Source organism: Lycium barbarum, chromosome 10, assembly GCF_019175385.1.
Source record: "Lycium barbarum isolate Lr01 chromosome 10, ASM1917538v2, whole genome shotgun sequence".
Lineage (NCBI taxonomy): Eukaryota > Viridiplantae > Streptophyta > Magnoliopsida > Solanales > Solanaceae > Lycium > Lycium barbarum.
In genome coordinates, this window is record NC_083346.1 from 120106926 (window position 1) to 120128142 (window position 21217).

Genomic DNA, 21217 nt, shown 5'->3' on the forward strand with positions numbered 1-21217 from the left:
ATTAGCTTAAATGGAAATATATGATCGGTGAGGATTCATAACCAGTCCAAACTTGAGTTTGGGATTGAGGCATAGTTGTAGTTGTTGTTGTAATTGCTCAAACCACCAAAGCACCTTCCAATAACATCCCAGTTGTTTCAAAATATAAACTTTGTCACTAGCTAAAGAGAAGAGGAAGTCATTTGTAGTTTTTTCTTATATTTTGTAATGGATTTAGGAGTTCAAAAGTTTAAAATAATTGAGTAAGGCAATTATTGAAATTTTGACAAGAGCCTATTTAGTCTGCTTCAGTAAGATATTGTTGACGATTTAGATATTTCTACTCAAGCTATTCTTACCGAAACAGGTAAAAGTGTTCAACATTCTAAGGTAGACCACCCACTAAGAAAAGAATAGAGAAGGGTCAAATTCAAAAAAAAGGAAAAAGGCTTTAGAGATAGAAGTTTTTACTTTTTGTTTGTTTCCAATGTTCTTTATCCAATATGTGCTTGCAGATAGGCCTCTAAATCTATTTGCCCCTACATATAGCCCTCAGTTAGCTCCATTTCAAACTGTTAGCATTCTTATGAAACAGTATTCAGTTGCAGCATGCTGTGTATTATGGACTGACTGTATTATGGATTGTGTTAGCCTCTTCTTACTTTCCTTTGGAATTGTTTTCTGGTTGACAAGTAAATAAGTTGTTATAGTCTAAACATGGTACAAACCCACATACTGAAGCAAAAAGAAAATCCCTTCTGGCCAACGACGAAATATAATCATGCATTACTGCTCTCTTAACCTTCTCACTGGTCTAGTATATTCAAGTTCAGTCTGATGATTTATTGATCCCATGGTAGAAGCTTTCTGACCTAAAGAAGAAAAATTAATGGTAACTTTGTGCATAAGATTTTCAGGTGTTACATGTTCACTCATCTATCAAGTGCTCCAACATGCATAGGAATGATACAAAACTTAACAAATAGGGGATAATTTTAATGTATGAAGAGATCAAATAGTTGCTTCTCCCTTGCAGGTAACTAGCGTAAGTTATCACCCGAAAGAAAGCTGCATGATAACTTCTTCTGTAGATAGCACAGTCCGAGTTTGGAAAGCATGAGATAGGGAATCAAAAGGCATCTGATCTTTTCCTGATAAGCATACATGAAGGTTGTGTGCTCGAATCAAACCAACAGTCTACGAGAGAATACCGCTCACTCAGTCGAGCATGAGAATCATGGCAAAGCTAATACCTCAATGTTTTGTGGATGTTTACCAATGTTGAAGTAGTTTAATGTTGTTTTGATGTTTGCGAAGGTTGAAGTAGCTTAATTAATGTCTCTTGTGAATGTTTGATTGACGTTTTTATTCAACTTTAAAGTAGTTTCGAATTGAATTTGATGTTTTGGTGGTTGTAATATATGTGTTGTAATAGTAGCTTATTGCTTTATGTATTTATAGTAGTTTGGTGTATTGTTGGCAGCTATTTGAGTTCGTTTTAGTTGAAAGTAAAATTATTTTCATCTTGACAGGGAGGCAGCTGGAATAACAGGTAGGTGCTACAATTTTTTTTTGCAGAATATCGACCTCATGAGGTCGGTTTTCTGGAAAATTTTCCCAGAAATTGCAAATTACCGACCTCATGAGGTCGGTTTTCTGCAAAATTATTCAACATATGGCTAATTACCGACCTCATGAGGTCGGTAAAGTTTTTAGCCGGGTATTAATTAAATAAATTACCGACCTCATGAGGTCGGTTTTATGCAAAATATATCATATATTCATATAAATTACCGACCTGAGGAGGTCGGTAAACTCATATGATTATATAATTAATATAATTTACCGACCTAATGAGGTCGATATTTTATTTAATTAATACCCGGCAAAAAAACATTACCGACCTCATGAGGTCGGTTTTTTGCGACCTCATGAGGTCGGTAATAATTCCGACCCACTATTTTCCGACCTGATTTTGAGGTCGGTTTTTGGCCAAAACCGACCTCATGAGGTCGGAAATAGCCATTTTATTAGGTCGGTAAAACCTGTTTTTTTAGTAGTGCAAACCAAATGACCCCTACTGTTTCAATACAAAATTCAGTCAATCTTTATGGTTACGTATACTGATCCCATCTCATTGAAGCCTTCATATCATATCTCTACACAGGAGTATCAAAGATTACCTTAATAAAACGGAACAAAGAAAATACTCTAGAATCAAATATCACATACGTAGTTAGTAAAGAAAAAGTTAAAATTAAAAACACAGATTAATTTTATAATTAGAAAATACTGTAAATTTAATAGGAAGGCTTAAATTGCCGCCGGCATCTAGTTTTAGCCAAAAAGGTGAGCGGAGGGGTATTATTGAAAAAATTGGTGGATAAAGGGTATATTTACACCTTACGTATAGTGCAGGATAGACAAACTTACTGAGGTGGACAATTTAGTGACAACCATGATTCAAATGGCAATATAATAACTTAATTCAACGCAATTATCGTGTTTAGATAAATCTACCTATATTTTATATAATCTTATATTTATTCAACATAAAAAATGACAACTGATCTATATCTATATATAATATAAAACTAGGCATAGACAAGATGATGTGGCACCTCTCTATGCCCACCATTAATATTTATCTTTTTTCTCATTCTTTTAACATTTTTTTCATCATTTTTCTCATTGGCTATATTTAAAAGCCTATGCTAAAACAATATAAATTATATCAAATAATAAATGAAAATAATGAAGAGTGGTAGCGTGGACGTTACTTACAAAATGAAGACCCAAAATGATACGTAATAAAGTGTCTTGGATGAATTCATCTTGCAATAAAGAATTTAATTCCTAAAATTCCCTTTCTTCTTTCTATTTCTTCCAGAATGACTCTTAGAATTCAATCCACGTTTTTATTCATCCAATCGTTATAATTCTTAATTTCAGTTTTCAATTGTGCATTAAATGATACAATAAATTAAGAAGAACAACTATAAAAGGATGAGAAATACAGAAATAGGGACAGTCCCTTGCTGTGGTGAGGCTAATGTTCAAAAATTGTTAGACACTTACAGGGATTTTTTTGGTTCCTCTATTTTTGAAATTTTCTTTCATTTTTCAAATTCGGCAAACTAATGAGTAGTCGTTCAGATGTGCAGGATATAAAAGAGGAGAGAATTCAACACGACAAAATAACAGTGATTTTGATGTGGGGAAAAAGACAGCATGAGGCCATGAACATGGCAGAGGTGATGGTGGCATAGGCAGATATACGACATTTAATCTTTTTCTCTTCCGGTGTCGTTATGTGTTGCCCTTCAAGTAAGTCATCTCATGTATGTTATTGCATGTTTTTAGGTGAGACTCCAAGTAAACCTATTCTTCTAGATAATTCAGTTTTACTATTTCTATTAGCAATGTGATTGATGCTATGGAAATAGCAGGTTTCAATCTAACAAGAGAGATGCAGTCAAAGATAATGCAAACTGATGGAGCCAAACGAGAAATGATAAAGATATGAATAGTCTTTTGGCAATTTGTGCCTAATGATAGAAGCATAAACATAGAAAGATTGAAGCAGCATAATTTTGATTTGGCTTTTAATAATTTAATTAATTGTTGAAAAACATCTATGGATTGAATTTATAAATTACTTTATTTAGATTACGTGAGAAAAAACTAACAATTATCTTTAGTTTTTGCAAAGATCTACTTTTGGTTATGAATAAAATTTATGTTTCTTCTTTTTTAATAAACTTTTCAAAATATGACTCTGCAAATTCTTATAGATATTTTTTAGTTCACGCGGGCTATTTCACTAGTGTACAAAAATATACTAAAGCAACCATGCACGTGAATAACATTATATAAATTCTTACTAACGTTTTTTTCTTTTGTTTTTAAATAACCCAAATGCTTTTCCAATTTGTGTGTTAAATCATCCAAATGAAAATAAATTAGAAATTATATTAGAATAATAATCTATGCACTAAACATCAAATCAAGAAAAACTTTTAAAAATTTGTGCAACTATTTTCTTTTTCTTTCTTTGACAATCCATACCAAAAATCATACATCAGAGTAATAAACCATGTAGTTTGATTTTTAAAGAGATGGAACCTCAGCAGTATAATTTTTTTCTCAGTGCATCAAGAAGAGAAAGAAATTTATTGTAATCCCCTGGAATAAATTGACCATTTCTTACTATCATCCAAGTGATTAGTGATTTCACTTGTGTGCAGTTTTTTTCTTTAGCACGTTTGAGATACATTTTCCAAAGAAGTAGAATAATCGCAGCCTCATAATATTCTATTTTAGATAAATTTCAAGTAACTCTTCTTTCTATAATTGAACAAATAAGAAGGCTAGACCACTTTGTTACCCCTGTAGACAATTTAGAATTGTAGAATGACTAAAAAACGGCATATTAGAAATAAAAAGTAAAAGTCTATCAAAGTACAACACCTCTTGCAGCTATATACAGAACTAGTGTAAGCGCGGATGTAGAAAAAAACGATGAAATTTGGAAATCAGCTTTCTTTTCATATTTAATGGAGATAGTCTAAATTAAAATAAATCTATATATGCATATTTTTATTAGTGTTAAAGCTTAGATGGACAATATGTAAAATTAACAACTTTTTTTAATAATGTATATGTATGTAACTATCGCTTTTTCATCTTTGACTAATACTTATTGAAAAACGGTACACACATATTTCGATACATCACACACATATTTCCATATATAACTTATTGAAAAGCGGTATACAATACATCACACACATATTTCTATACATACCTGATACATATATATATATTGATTTCTATAACTCTTCATTAGATAGTAAAACTTTTGTTCTTTAATTTTTTTTTTTTATATTCTATTCAAACAACAGAAAACATAATATAAAATATAAAACCTATAAATATGAAGAAAAATGGGAAACATGACATCGCAAGTCGTGGTGTCTTCTCTTATTTGTTTTCCATTCTCATTTTCTATACTCTTTAATAAACCCCGTTTCTCCTATACTACATAAAAGCTATAAATGAAAGATCAAGTAGCACAATTGAGGGGAAAAAGTAGATGAAATCCCGTAAAGGAAGTAAAAAGTAGAAATTTTATTTTACATTGCTGACCATTTTATAGTTTTATAGAGTTCTCGTCTTCGCTTCCTATTTAAATGCTGAAGTTCGTAAATAATATTAAGCATGTATTAAGTTTTGGCAATAAAGCACTAAAATTATCTCTCTTTAATTAACATATTTGAAAGATAGAACTTTTATTAATTATCGAAATATTGATTGTAAGTTATTTTTGAATGCATGGATGGACAGTGAGTATAATGCACTTACCATCCTCATCACAAAAAAGTGCACTTACCATTCATAGGGGCTTCATATAAAAAATGTCTTTTAAAACTCGTTTTTTAGCTTATTCCCTTCGGTAAGAAAAAAGAGTAATGGTAAATCAAATGTTTTCGTCTAAATTACCTAAATACATGAGGCCTGGCGACTTTCCCTGGCAGAGAAAAAAAAAAACAGAGTCTACGAAAGTTAAAAGAAACCCGCTTACAAAGCCACGTCGAAATAAGGTTTAATTAACTGTTAGTACTGATCAACAATAAATATGAAAAAAGGGAGAAAGACATCGTTCAAAAATTCTATCAAACGTCAAAAACGCCTGTCTTTTCAATTTCTCCATTTTAGGGTATCGTATATAGAGAGACTTAAAGAACGCGTGATGATGGAGGTTGACCCTGACAGGATGATCATCGACTTGCAAGAGTTCGCTATCAACTTGCAAGTATGGCTATTCACGGTTTTGGTTAAAACCAAAACCAAACCGAAAATTTAACCAAACCGAATAAAAAAACTGACATTTGGTTTGGTTTGGTTTTAAATTTTAAAAACCGATAATATTTGGTTTGGTTATGGTTATATTAAAAAATAACCGAACCAAACCGATAAATTATATACATAAATTTTATAATTATTTATATGTATAATTTTAGTTTTTCATAAATAATTATAAATATTTTATACCTTTTAATCATTAATTTGATTTTTGGTCTACTTATTTCACATGATTGTTTAAGGCTCATGTTTTTAAGAATATGTCCAAGTCCATGTCTTTAAGTCTTTTAACTCTTTAAGTGTTAAGTGTAAACCTACTAACAGAAGTTCACGTTAGAGTCTAATGTCTTTAACTTAAATTTTTAGCCTTTCTTTGTCAGCCATTTGATTTTAGGTTGTTTCTTTTTTTTTTCCCGAATTTATACCTTTCTTTTTTCTTGTCTGAATGGGTCCTAAACTTCTAGTATTTTTCATATGAAAAGGACAGAGGTTGTAGATTTGGAGGTTCCTATAGAAGATACTTCAGTAACATCAGCATTTGCTGCAACTCAAGCACATGGTAATGCCCTAATACTTCTTCCGTGGGTAATCCTCCTAAAAGGCAGAAAAGAACAACTTTTTGTAGTCGAGACCCTAGTCCTGGGGATAATGATAGAAAAACATCTGAAGTTTGGGATCATTACACAACGTGTTTTTAATAAAATGGGAGAATTGAGGACAAAATGCAAGTATTGCCCCAAAGTTTGGGATCATTACACAAAGTTTTTTTATTTCATATATTTTCATTTTAATTTTAGGTAGTCTTTATGTTTAATTAATATGTATGTTTGTAACAACAACTAAAAGCTCCTATGCTCTACTTTATTTCCAGGTATGTGTATTAAGATGACAAAAATGGTGCAGCCACTACTTAGTTAGTTTTTAGCTCTATATGTAATAGTTTAGCAACTTTGGGTAACTTGAGTATGACACTATCACTAATAGTGAAAATATTTCTATGATGTATGTTCCACCTTAAACGATAAATAAAAGTTATCGTTTGAACAAAAAAAAAGACATGTCTTTTTCAACTTTTTAATGTTTTACTGATAAGTCTCATGGCTACTAGTCATAAACTGAAATATCCAACCAAACCGAACCAAACCGACAATAACCAAACCGGTGGTTATTATTTTATTTAGTTTGGTTATGGTTTTAGACATTTAAAAACCGACTAAATTGGTTTGGTTATGGTTTTAATCAATAACCGACCCAAACCGAACCATGAACACCCCTACTTGCAAGAGTTCGCTACATTCCACCGCCCCATTGAAGGCGCTAACAAATTATAAAAGTCACATCTTTAGATTTCACTTAATCCTTTTTCTGCTTATTAAAAATAGAGAAATAAAGAGTAACAAATCTCAATTTAAGATTAATTAGTAAAATGGGAAGTGTATATGAATGTTACACTACACCAAAAGAGGCTTTTAGTGGCAATATATTTTTCTTTTGGCGGCAATAGTTTTTGCCACAAAAACATTTATCAGCAATTGGTTAATGTCATTAGATCCAAGGTCGCTAAAGCGTTTAGTGTCATTTATTATTAGGGCTAAAGTTTGATATTGCCGGTAATAATTGATTATAGAATATAATTAACGGCAATTAAGTTATTGCCGCAAATGAATTGCCGCTAAAAGCATATTTTGTTGTAGTGTTAAAATTAAAATTGGTATCGTGCATGTAATGGTAATCAACAACCTTCAAGATGGAAGTGTGACTTTCAGAGTCAAATCTTGTAAATGCTAATCTCCATTGCAAACCTAAAATAATTCGCAGCAATTTCAATCCATGAATAGAATGATATATGTATAAAAATGTAACATAAAAGTGTGTATGCAAAGATGTTAAGAAAAGAGTGACATGGAGAAAGTTTTAACCTGAATTTTGAGGGGAGATGATTAAAAGTTGCTTTCACTGATCCAATTTAAATGAATATTAAATGGGGCAATAAGTAAGCATTTACATAGGAAGAGGAAATTGTCAAGCAAACGGACCGGATGCATCTCTTCGTTAATGAGGCGAAACGGTTCATTGTTTAAATGAGTGTCTTTTGATTTTTCCTTTTCTTTGTTGGGCTTTTACTATGAATTGAAGTAAAGAATGATGCAAGTAACATCCAAAAAATGAGAAAAAAGATAAATCAAAATCCTGGCTGAGGTGAGTGCCACATCACCGGACTCATGTCCCGGCTTTATTTAGATATATATAGATTGAGAAAATTAAAATAATGGGAGAGTTTAAGCTTGTGAATAACCTCTATTAAAAATAATATGTACATTAATTGAAAACTCAATGTAGAGAATAACTTTCTTACCATCAAACAGTCAAAAGCAGGGTATCTTAAGGTAATATGTCAAATTCCCAAAAAATAATTACAGAAATTCAAGAACACAATTGATATTAGAGTCTATAATGCCTTGATAAATTTACTTTCGGTTTAAGAAAATTCATTCCTATTAGAGATCAAAATAAAAAGTTCCACTTCCAGCCCAGGTTCTAAAACAGAATGAAACAAAACAAAAGAGAATACGATCAATTGATAATCATAATTACATGTTGATGAATCAACAAAAATCAAAACAAAGTAAATAAAATTATTACATCCCCCAAATAACATCAGATATAGAAAGAAAAAAAACTGCGTCTGAAAGTAATTATTATCAGAAAAAATATCATATATTTGAATTACCCGAGCAAATAAACATCAAAATAATGATATTACAAGCCAAAAAGTTACAAAAAGATAAAAGGATAATATTCCATACCTGGCAAAAGAAATACTATTTTGTCTCTGAATAACTTTTGACCTTACTATCATAGTACTATGAAAATGAGGTACCTTTTATTTTCCAATATGTACATACACAATTTCATTTTATTGCGAGGCCACATTTGGATATAATTTGGAAGATTTTGATTTTCCATCCAAACGTTAATATTTCGAAGCTTTGAATATTTGGAGTTCTTTAGTGAGAAAAACATAGTCTGAAGTCTTCGATTGTATAGAGTACAAAGAGTTTAATTTCCAATGGTAATCCAATAGGCTTTTCAAAATGCGATTGCAAGAGTCAAAACATATTTCCAACACACATCACAGAGAAATTTGATGGGACAACAAAAAAAAAAAACTTCTAAAGTGAAGCAACACACAATTGCATCTACCCTTCTAACTTTTAATAACGATAGTGTCCAAACCAACTTGTCCGCATTAAGATAATTGCACCAAGTACATACTACCTTCCACTAGCATATTATTATTCAATTTCTAGCCTAATATAACACAGTTTCTTCTAATAATAAGATAGAGGAGAATGGGAGGGGTCATCGGTTGCCGCCATTGGCATCAGCTACCATCAAATTTCTAATCCAGGTCAATGGTAACACCATTTTACCACTTCTGTTGATGAGCTTATGTTATGCAGAAACTTATGTTCAGATTCTCCCTACATAATGCACTTCTAGGATAAAAAGTTAAGCATCACAGATAATGAAATACTGGGAAAAGATCGGTGCTTAGTCAAGCCAAAAATATTATTATGGGTAGCAAATTATCAGGATAGTGATCTACTATGTCTTCGCAAGAAAAACCTGTTACCACAAACAAATGCTCGTTACTAGTCTGTCTATTACATGTAGGGTTGGTGTGCTGTTGGCGTTCCGCTGCCAGCATAATTGACATAACTAGATGGAACAGAAGGTGTATAAGAACTTGCATTAATTCTCTCATCTGCTGTTGGCAATGCGGCGCCTGCATAACTGCCATAACTGGATGGCGGGGGAGCTGTATAAGTATTTGCAGTAATGCCCTCATCAGCTGGACAATAATATGATGTCTGCTCATGGGATTACTGGGGATATGCGGCTTGACTTGGAGGTTGATAATCATGAGGTGTACTGACATAAGCGTACTTATTGGGCAATCCTGCATAAGTTTCTATCTCAACAAAAGCAGAGGGGACCTGTCTGCTAGGAACCTTAGCATGTCTGGTAGATCCATACGGTCGTGGTCTCTTGAATTGCTGGTGTTTACCTGATCCAGAATGTCTATTCTTATCATTAGACTTGTCTTTGTCATTAGAAATGGCTTTCTCCAGCTGAGCAACCCTTCTCTGTAGTGGCTCAAGTGGATATTCTGCTTCAAGCTTTTAATCTCGAATGCACCGTAATATTGCCTTTACAGCTTCAAGTTCCTGCACATTGCACTATATTCTGTAAGAGAGTTTGCTAAATAAGAGATAAGATATGTCAACCTCCCCTTTTGTCTCTCTTTTTTTGCTTTTGATACACAGGTTACAAGTAACAAGTTGGATTTGGTGATATTTCATTGTCAAACCTCAGAAAGAAGCAAATTCATATGTATATTCAAGTATTTTTTTTTATGATGACCGAGAATCTGGAGCAGACCCCTTGGGCCAACAGAAGCCTTTGAAACACGGGAATGATGGGTCCGCCCCCCTACTTTTCTCCACTTAAAACTACCAGGGTTAGTTCGCTTGGCTCACCGCTCGAACCTGTGACCAAAGGTACAAGTCCCTCAACCTTAGCCAATTGAGCTAATTCCTGGGGTTCAGTGGATTCAAGAATTAAAGTCCCACTAAAATTAACATAAAAGTAGAAGGGCATCAAGCTGGTCATTATTTCATCAGCCATGACCGCTATGTGTCTGGTTCACCTTTGCTGCTTCCAGGTACTTTTCTTTTTTTCTTACAACTTGTTCATTTCTAGATAAGCTAATTCATTCCCTGATAAAAGTTGCATGCGCAAATATGCTATTTTTACCTCTCAAATCCTAATGCTAGCTGCTTCATATGGTTGTTCTACCTGTATTCATTAACCAGGCTTGCTACTTCATGAAAACTCTAAACTAAAAATCTGAAAAAAGCTTAAATTGAATCTTGCATTTATTTCTGAAAAAGTATTCACATTGCATCCTATGTTTATCTCCATATTAAGCAATCAAGGACTAGGAATAAATTTGGCTTCACCTAGAGTGTTTATGGGTAAAACTCTAACTGCCAAGTTCCATTTCTTCAAAATCCCAATTTACTTGCACAACGTTAAAATAATTTAGGCAGAATGGCCTAATTGCCCCTTAAGCTTGCACCGGATTTTAACACCTCTAGGTAAAATAATCTAGGCAGAATGGGAGCAACTTGCATTTTCCCCATTTTTAACACCTCTACTTGGTAAAAACATAACCAATAAACGCTTCCGACCAAGTGTGCTCCTCAATCGTTGTGACAGGTCATATGTTTAGCCTTTTATTGTCTGACATGTGTATAATTTATGAGTTCCATGTTTCTTAAAATAATAATTTGCAAAATTTCTACTCTTTTTCTTTCTTTTCCTTTTCATCATATCTCCATCAGGAGCCTCCCTTTCCATATAACCCCACCGTCATTCCACCATCTCTCAGGCCTTCATTTGCCCTTCGTCACCATAAACCATCTAAAAGTACCCATAATAAACCCCTCTATTCCCTAATAGAATCATAATTTTCACACACTTTATACATGTGATTTCCACGCACTTCTGCCGCATCAGTTATGTTATTACCACATAAGCATGATCAACGGTGAGAGACATTTATTAATAGTCATTTCATCATGTATAGTTATTAAAATGAAAGAAATGGAAGCTGATAGGCTGGCTACAAAACCCGGTGCAAGTTTAGGGCGTTTAGACCATAATGCCAATAATTTATGGTCCAGTTATTTTGGTCTTCTTTATAAATCATTGTACACACATTTTTTCGCTACCCTGCTAGGTCATGCTAACAACATTGACCACACCCAAATCTTTGTTTTTCCAATATCTAGTGCATCAAAAAGAGACCAGAATACATATCCTCGAACGCGCTGTGTGGGGAGGTGGGGGGGGGGGGGGGGGGGAGTGAGGTGAGAGTGGTCGGGAGGAAAGGGGGCGACACAAAGGCACCCAAAAAATAGTTTCCTTCGCCTGATGTGCAATACGAATGCAATAAAAAGGATTGATAAATTGAAGAAAAGAAGCCGATAATCTAAACCCAGCGTTGTTTATAGGTAGTTCAAAAGATGACACAAATCATACAATTTTTACATGTTACTTCTGTAGCACAATTATAAACTTTTTTGAGCTCAAGGTAGAAAGGTGCAACAGTACTACCCAGGACCGTGACAGAGGCAAGCATGAGATAAGAGTTAGAAGAAATAGGGCGAAAAAAGGAAGTTGGCCTAAAAAGGGTAGAGGGGCAGACCCATTAGGCATCGAATTATGCAGCAGTGGCCCTTGGAGATTTTTCGATAATCAAAAAAACAAAAAGAAGGGAGCTTGCCGAAGAACATCTCTATGCGTTTTTTTAAATAATTTGGCATGAGAGAAATAGGAAACTGTTTCAAAACAATAACATCAATGTAACACCTATTTAAAAGTCTTCTTTTGTTTAATTTACTTCTTTTGGTGTAAAGAGAAAATGCCCATTTAGATAGACGGCTTGGCCAACATAATATATGTATGTGGATACTATTTAAATATCTTTCTGATACGGATTTCGGTGCTTTATTTCATGAAATTTCCATTGATTAACCGGAGAGTTGAAAAATAATATACATAAAGTTCATGGTAACTTAAGACTACTATTTTCTTCACTCTCAATATTAGATTACTTTTTGCATTCTAAGAACTAAATTAGCCTTGAGTATGCATATGCCATATCTATATAATAAAGGGCAAAAGGGCAGCCCCGTGCACTAAGCTCCCGCTATGCGCGGGGTCCAGCGAAGGGCCGAACCACAAGGGTATATTGTACGCAGCCTTACGCTGCATTTATTATACCATATCTATATAATAAAGTACAAGTGGATTAATACTTATAACAACCAATGACTTCATCTACCTATATCATCGATCATTGGAAGTTAACTGGGCATGCATGCAACTATCTTAACAGAAATATATGCTACCAAAGGGTCAAACTTAACAAATGCACAACAACCAAAGGATTAATTTGGCTAGCAGTACCTCTGCATTCCCCGAGTTACCTCCCTTCCCTTGTGCCTTTCGTCTCAAGTCCTTCAAATAGCCTTTCAGGAGCGGGACAAGGGGAAATCTTTCAGTCAGCTCGAAAGAATGAATAACAAGCAGCATCGATTTGCTTCTCATTATGAATCAACGCTTCAATGACATCTGCTAAGAAATAATAATAGAATTAAACATCATAAACGGTTGCATAATTGTTTGATGAAGTAAAACGGTTGCAAGTAGCTATTAGATGCTTCATTGAACAATTCCTCGCAGAGTATACTACAAAGGTCCAATATCATCCAGTGAAACGAGCATCTCAAAAGAGATGATCTGGTCCCCCAGACAGCATCAGGTCAGTTAAAAGAACACCAACCTAGCATTTTGTGTGCTCAGCCAAGAGAACGGCAGAGCTCAGGTGCCTGCCTATGGTGAGCCACTGCAAAAACAAGCTTGCAGAGATCCTCTTCATCAAACTCTGAAGCAATCCTAAAAGTTGCAAGGAGCTATAAAAATGCCTCAGTTTCCAATGAAGCTTGATTGGCAGCATCAGTGCCTGCAGTAGCCAACTTAGGCTTCCATTCATCAGCAATGTCCTTGGCTTGCTGTTTAATTCCAGGGTACTGAAGGTGATCAGCACCTGGTTTAGCCTTGGCCAACAAGGTGGCTATGGCTTCCATACAAACAAGGCAGGCTTGGCGCAAGCTTTGGATATATTCATCATTAGAGTAGAAGAACTCAAGTGAAGCCAGTACCAAACGGACTGGTCCAGTTGCACCATCAAGGGCAACGGAGAGTTCCTCAGAAATTGAGGTCATGTGCTTTTTTACTCTCTTCCATAATATAATGAATCCCTTTTGCATCCATCTGCTCACATAATTGTGTCAGTTCTGGTCGAGGTTTGACCTTACAAGAAACACCATCAGCATTTTCAGCAGCTTTGCCAGAGGATTTTACCTCTGAGCCAGTATGAAGTGCATTTGTTTCACAAGAGAGCTGCTTACCTCAATGTATTTGCTATCCTCTACACCTGTATGTTCAAGAGATGCCACTTGAGGATCTCCCCGTGCTGCAGCAATTGCAGACACTGCGGCATCTTTAAGTTCTTGCAAGTGATCCCACAAATTTTGTTCCCTTGCAGCGATATCTGCCTCTCGTGAAGAAATCAGCAGATGAGTATCAGATTCTTGTTCCTTAAAGGCCTTCTCTCTAATTCCCAGTTCCAACGACTTGTTCAGTACTGAGGCCTCTAGATTCCGGAAATGTCCTTCAATATCCTTGAGTAAATCCTTATCCATGGAGGCATCTTCATGAGATTTAAGATCATTTAATGTTCACCAATTGTTCAATCAGGGATGGTACACTTTTGATCATCATAGGAAGATCTGTCTCAGCCATGGTCACTCAAATATCTGCAATATCTGGAATCACAGAGTTCATCAAAGAAATGAACTCAAAAACTTAGCATACATTAAAATATCTCCTCAGGATCTGGGCACCAACACTCCCCACCCCAATTCCAAGAAGAACAAAAAGAAAGAATCCTTTGTCTAGTGTCCACTAGGCAAATTGTGCCACAATTGAGACAAGACAGACTGACTCATCCTGCGACCAAAATAGAGAAGAGAAAAAAGAAATAATGGCAGAAGTATCAATAGCCTATGTCGCTCAACTCTCGCAAAATGATGCCATGCAACTACTTACGAAGAACTCGACACGCAACCGGCTATACTTTTAAAGAGTCTGAATAACACAGTCATTAGGTCCTTTTGGCAAGTATTTCTAAGGTAAATACAGGTCCTTTTGGCAAGTGTTATAGCAATATTACGTTAATTAAGATGATATTTATTATGCACCATTAAATGAAGTGAATCCTAGATTCTTACCGTGTAAAGAAAATATTTAAGAGCTCACGCATAATTTACCATTTCCACAGGGTGAGCCAGCTGGGGGCCTGGTGATAGACAGCTGAACAGGCTTTTCATCCAAATACCAAATAATTTGTTTCATAAGGCAGTTTAGACGTTTTCTGAACTTAGAAGCTCTCTAAATCTCACATTTACCCCTACACTGATATGAAAGTCTCTAACCAGATCAAAACTTTAATATTGGCAAATACTGGACCCAACGTAAGTAAAACAACAAGTGACTAAGCCTTAATATCCACCACTTGGGGTTGCTATATACATCTTTTACTTATTATAAAACAACCTTAGCTATATCTGCATTAATTATGAACTGTTTTAGGTCTTTAGAGACAACATCTCATCCCTATTAATTATCGCAGAACCAACAACCCGTGTATCGGGAAGGGCAACTGTCAACATAGGATATTGCAAATGACCTTGTCATTTTATCCTCTATACGACCTTTTCTTCATAGCCGTGGTATCTGGGCCAGCTTTCGCGCGCTTCAACTAATTCCTAAAAGTGTCTGTTGAATGTTTGTCCTGATTAACAAAATATTTTAAAAAATTGACCTTAACTTGAAAAAATCCGTTCGAAAGAACTTATTGCCCATCAACCATAAGTTCTAGCTTTTGCCTATAATGTTGAACATGTGGTCAATTGAGCAGATTCACATTTTTTAAATTTCCTGAACATTGAGAAAACTCGTTATTTAACTTGGAACAAACATTGAAAATATGAACAAAATGAATGTAAATAGAAATCATTCAGTTTGAAGAAACCTATCGTTGAAGCGGGTCAAACCCGAAAGGTCGCCGGACCTCCGATTGGGAATCTTTATATCAGTGAAAGGAGAAGCACTTTGTCTATGGACTTGCTTATCTTGTTTTTTGATTTGGACTGAATATTTGGGCCTTATTTTGATCATTGATGTTTTATTGGGCTAATTTGAGCCCATTTTCAGCTCGCTAGCCAAATATAAATAAGCCTTCCCTTAAACTTATCAGGATATTTCATTTAGATACTAAAATTAAGTTTGGTTCCGATAAAATACCTTAACTCAATAACTCCTAATAAAGTGTTCCAATTAAACACATTCAGTTCAAATTTTAGAATTCTTTTTTACATGTGTTTTCATTCGTCTATTAGGTAATTAAATTAATCACATAAAATATGTCATCTCCTTTAATTATGCGCATTGACGTCTCAAGTAGAAAATGCATGGGTTGAGGTGAATGCTTGTAATTAAAGAAGAGGCATACTTTATGTGGTTAACTTAGCTATATATATAAACAGTAAAAATGGAAAAATTTGAGAGAACTCATTAATTAACATTGGAACAGGCAAAAAATATCAACAAAAAGAATTGTCTATATGGATATTTGCTTATCTTGTTTTCCGATATGGACTAAATAGTTGGGCGTAATTGATCATTTGATGTTTTATTAGGGCAATTTGCACGATTGTCCTTATTCGGGATGGTCTTTAATTTTTGTCCCTCAAATTGCTAGTTTTTAATTTTTGTCTTTTGCTAAAAACCCCTTGGTTTGGGTTTGAATCTCCGCTCAGTCAAACAAAAAAATTTTAAAAAATCGTAAGGTAGAGTTTGCCTTTAAGGCAAAAAAAATTTTCACTTAAGCTATAGAAGCTGATTATGCGGGCATCAAATTCACTAATTGGGAAGCAAGCATATTTATTTGACCAAAGGAATGGAAGAAATAAGAGCGTATTTCAGTAGCATGGCCACTGTAACCCTTTGAGGAATTGCAAAGAAGTTAAGATACACTCTTAAGAAGGTCTATCTTCTCTAAATTGCAATACATAAGCAAGAAAGCAACATCGTGAGTAGCATGAAAAGATTTAACCTCTGGTTTAAGGTCTTGATTTTGCTCGATAGGCCTAATTTTGAGCAAAAGTTAGACCTTAAGGCAGAGGTTTGCCTTAAGGCGTTCCTCTACCTTAAGGCCTAACTTTTGTCCGAATAGGCGAAGGTCAAAAATTAAAGACCACCAATTTGAAGGGAAAAAATTAAAGACCAGTGCGTTTGAAGGGCAATCCGCGGGAAAAAAAAAAGTGTTTTCAGTTTGGTTATTTGAATAAGCCTTTATGGGCTTAATGTGTTTAAGTTTGGGCAATTTGCAGGATTGGCCTTCGCTGGGGGTGGTCTTTAATTTTTATCCCTCGAAATGGTGGTCTTTAAATTTTTCCCTTTAGGCAGAATGACATGGGCACAGGCAGAATTTTTGCCCATGCAAATTCTGCCTTAAGGCCCAAATTGCATGGCCAGATTTAATTCTATTTTGCGATTTTTTTTTATTTTTTTTACTGAGCTGGGATTCGAACCCATAACCTTAGGATGTTAGGCGAAGGGAAAAACTTAAAGACCACCAATTTGAAGGGAAAAAATTAAAGACCACCCCAAATGAAGGCTAATTGGCGCAAAAAACAAAAAAAAAAAATAAGTTTGTTTGAGTTTGGAGTGAAGTGTACAAATAGTCGCTTTAGGATTATTTGTTAAAATATTGTCTAATTTACAAAATATTTAAACTTTAGCCTACTTAAAAACAAATTTCACAGTTCACACCTCATAACCATTAATGCTTTATGGGCTAACAGAAATCCTTTTCCAGTAATGAAATTGCACGAATTTCCCTTCAAATGGCTGGTCTTTAATTTTTGTCCTTCAAAATCGAATTTATGCCTAGTGGGACATAAATTCTTTAAGACGCGGGACATAACGATACGAAAATATAAGCTTATGCCCCGCAAAAAAAGTTATTTGCTTTGAGGCATAAAAATTAAAGACCAGCACAAAATAGGTACAAAGTGCAAATGACCCATGCTTCTCGCCCAATAAGAATAAGCCTTTAAACATTCTACTTTTCTTATATTCAAGTTTTGTTTGATTTTGGAGTGAAGTGAAAAAATAGTTGCTTTCAGGAAGCTATTTAAAACATAATATAAATGTATAAAATATTTAAAGTTTAACCACCATAAAATCAGATGACCTGGAGGTCGGAAGATTGAAACTTTGGTTGACTTGCTTATCTTGTTTTTCGATTTGCTCTAAAATGTTTGGGCCTAATTTTAATCATTAAATTCGCACGATTGCCCAATCTTGGGGTGGTCTTTAATTTTTGTCCCTCAAATCTCAGTTGTTTAATTTTTGTCTTTCGACACTTTAAATAATAAAAAAGTGACCGAAAGTACCCCTAACATCGAAAAAGTTAAAGAAAAAAAAACGAAAAGCAAGGTTTCACAGAAATTATGTCTATTCGGGCAAAGTTACAGGAAGATGTCGAACTATTAGTAGCTTTGATTTTGTTTGTCCTATGGTCTGGAGGATTTTGTGATATCCACTTTAGTTTTTTATTTGAAATTTTAGTCTATGGATATCTACTTTAGTTTTGGATTTGAACTTTTTCTTATATATATATATATTCTCTATTTATTTTGCTCTTTTTTAAAAAAAAAATTGCGCTTCACCTCAATGAAGCGGGCGCTTCGCTTCACGCTTCGCTTAAAGCGTGAAGCGGGACCTTGTCGCTTTTTTCCGCTTCACGCTTTCCTGAACACTGGCGCTACTATAAGACCTTTCTAAAAAAATACAACGTCAATTGATCTTTAGTTCAATAAAAGAAAAAATTGAACATGGGTTGTAGTGTAACTACTCTTTAATATGTTATAAATATACTACCAACTTATAAATCGTTTAATATTTGATATAAATGGTTGGTAAATATATCTACAAAGTTATAATTTTTTTTATAAAATATAAACTTTTGGGTCAAGTTTTACATTTTGTAAAATTTGAAATCATGATTTGGAATCCCAAATCATACTCCCTCCATCCCAATTTGTTTGAATGTTAACCAATTTGTGAGTCAAACAACTTTCTTTGACTTAATTTTAAATGTAGATTTTTTGAGTATTTTATAATAAAATTTACATATTTGAAAATTACACAAAAAGTATTATAAGTCTGCACAAATAATAATTCACAATATAAGAAAAGATTTGGAGAAAATCATAGTGAAAGAAAGAGTTGTTTGACTCCCTAATTGGTCAACCTTCAAACAAATTGGGACGGAGGGAATACCTTTTGTTGGATAATTTGAGATTTAAAATATATGAAGATAAAGTTAAAATTTTGTAAATTGCATAAACAACCGCTAATTTGGAATCAAAGTAATATCATGGCCGAATGCCTAGTACAACAACAACAAGCCCAGTATAATCCCACCATGTGGGCCAAATGCCTAGTAAGACAATAAATTGTAAATGGAGGGAAGAGTATTTTTAAGTTGTTCATCGACTCAAATATTATATTTATTCCAAATGTACATTGGGATCGAAGGGGTTCATAACTTTGAATTGGTCAAATTTTGAGCAAATAAATTATGAGATTTCTCAACTACTTATTCTTGGAGTTGTAAGAATAAACGGTTGTTTGTCCAATAATTTGTGGATTTCACATATTTAAGGTAAGAATAGAACTCTACCTATGATAATCTTATAATTATCAATATGTATGAAGTACGTTTGGGTTATAGATTGAATTGTGATATGACAACTTGTAAATTACGTGTTTTCAGCTATATTTAATTGAGTTTTGGTGTTTAATTGATCTAGTGGTGACATTAATCTAGTCACTATGAAAAACATAGTTGAGGTAACCTGCACTGTAATTAATTTGCTGTTGCTTGAATTGATTGAATCATGAAGTTGATAGGGGTACTATAAACTAATGTGTTGCTTTATGAACTCATTTGACGAATTGATAAGTATTTTGGCTGGGAATTGAGTTAGTTGACATCTGAACTTGAACTGTGATTTTTTTTCCTTCATAAAAAAACGTGATTTGGAAGTTATATTGTTAACTTTGAGCATCTACATTCATCTGGACTTGGATTGTGACTTTTGTTTCCTTCATAAAAAAACATGATTTGGAAGTTTTGTTGTTAACTTTGAGCATCTACATTCGATGAATTTTTAAAAGATTGGATAAATTCCACGGTTTGCCCTTCAAATAGGCTAGTCTTTAATTTTTGCCCTTAGCAATCGAACTTATGCCTAAGCGGGCATAGATTCTTTAAAACCGTGGGACATAACTTGTAAAATATTATAATGCAAAATATAAATTTATTCCCAATGAAAAAGTTGTCCGCATTGAGGAGCAAAAATTAAATGAAACACCAGCACAAAACAGGGGCAAAAGTGGTAATGATCCATTCTAATTTATTTTCTATCTCAAAGAAACCAAAACAAGATATACAAGAAAAAGAGAGCAAAACAATAGAAAACACTTGAGAAAAGGCCATAAATAGTCCCTTATCTGTGAGAGTCTAAAATGGTCCCTTAGATATACACTTACCCGGTTTTAGTTCTTTAACTATCCAAAAACTTATCAAATTTGGTCTCTGTCTATTTTTTTTTTTTATATATATAAACAGCATACAAATTCATAAAACTTCGTGAGATTAATCATTAAACCATTCCTCAGACTTATATTTCTCTCCCTACTTCTTTTTCCTCAATTTCTGTAGCTTTTGACAAGAACTAAGAAATTCTAAGGCTGGCAATGATTCACCATATTCACACAACAATTGGAGAGTGCTAAGGTTTGTCAAGTTGCTAATGTTGTTTAGGGAGTAAGATTTCTGAATTTCATCCATTCTTAATTCTCGAAAATTGACTAAATCAACAGGGTCAACATCCAACTACCCCGAGATAGAGCGAACCCATATGATACATCATAATTAGCTTCATAACCAATCAATACCTAAATAACAGGGGATAGTTTAATAAATCTCAACAGATTAGTCATAGATAACAATATCTAAATCATCTTCCCAGCTGAGTCATAATCCTCAACAAAATACATCACCCGTATGGAAAAATTTAGAATCTCTACCAGACAGACCCCACATGATAAGTAAAGTTTAAGAATTAAAAAGCATAAGCTAGATGATGAATCTATATTTAAGCAGTAAAAGAGAGTAAATGAAACCATTTTTGCAGAACAATTAATTAAAACATCACAATTTGTAGAACAATTAATTAAAACATCACAAAATCATTCTTGCATTGAATACCAGAAACAATTCTATTCAAACCAATTCCACACACTCAATAAAGCAAAAAATAAAAGGAAATTAAACACTCAAAAACCAAACCAAAATATTCAAGTTTGAGATAAGCTCTCATTAACAACCCTAAAATCTGATTAATGCTTCTACAATGTGAATGTCTTCAAGTGGTTCGCAACAGTACCCACATCTGCCATTTTATTTTTCACTAATAGCTAGTTGCTTCTCCTGTTTCACCCAAATTGTAAAACATACATAATAATTAGTATTCAGTAAAAGAGACTTATCAATTACCTAAAAGAGTAATATAATGTTCACTTAATGGTGAAAGTCATT

General features: G+C 33.9%; 1 pseudogene; it reads right to left on the bottom strand.

Moving 5' to 3' along the window:
• Nucleotides 1-9105: 9105 nt before the first annotated feature.
• LOC132615097 (FRIGIDA-like protein 3) overlaps nucleotides 9106-21217 on the bottom strand; it is a 62472-nt pseudogene continuing 50360 nt past the window's right edge.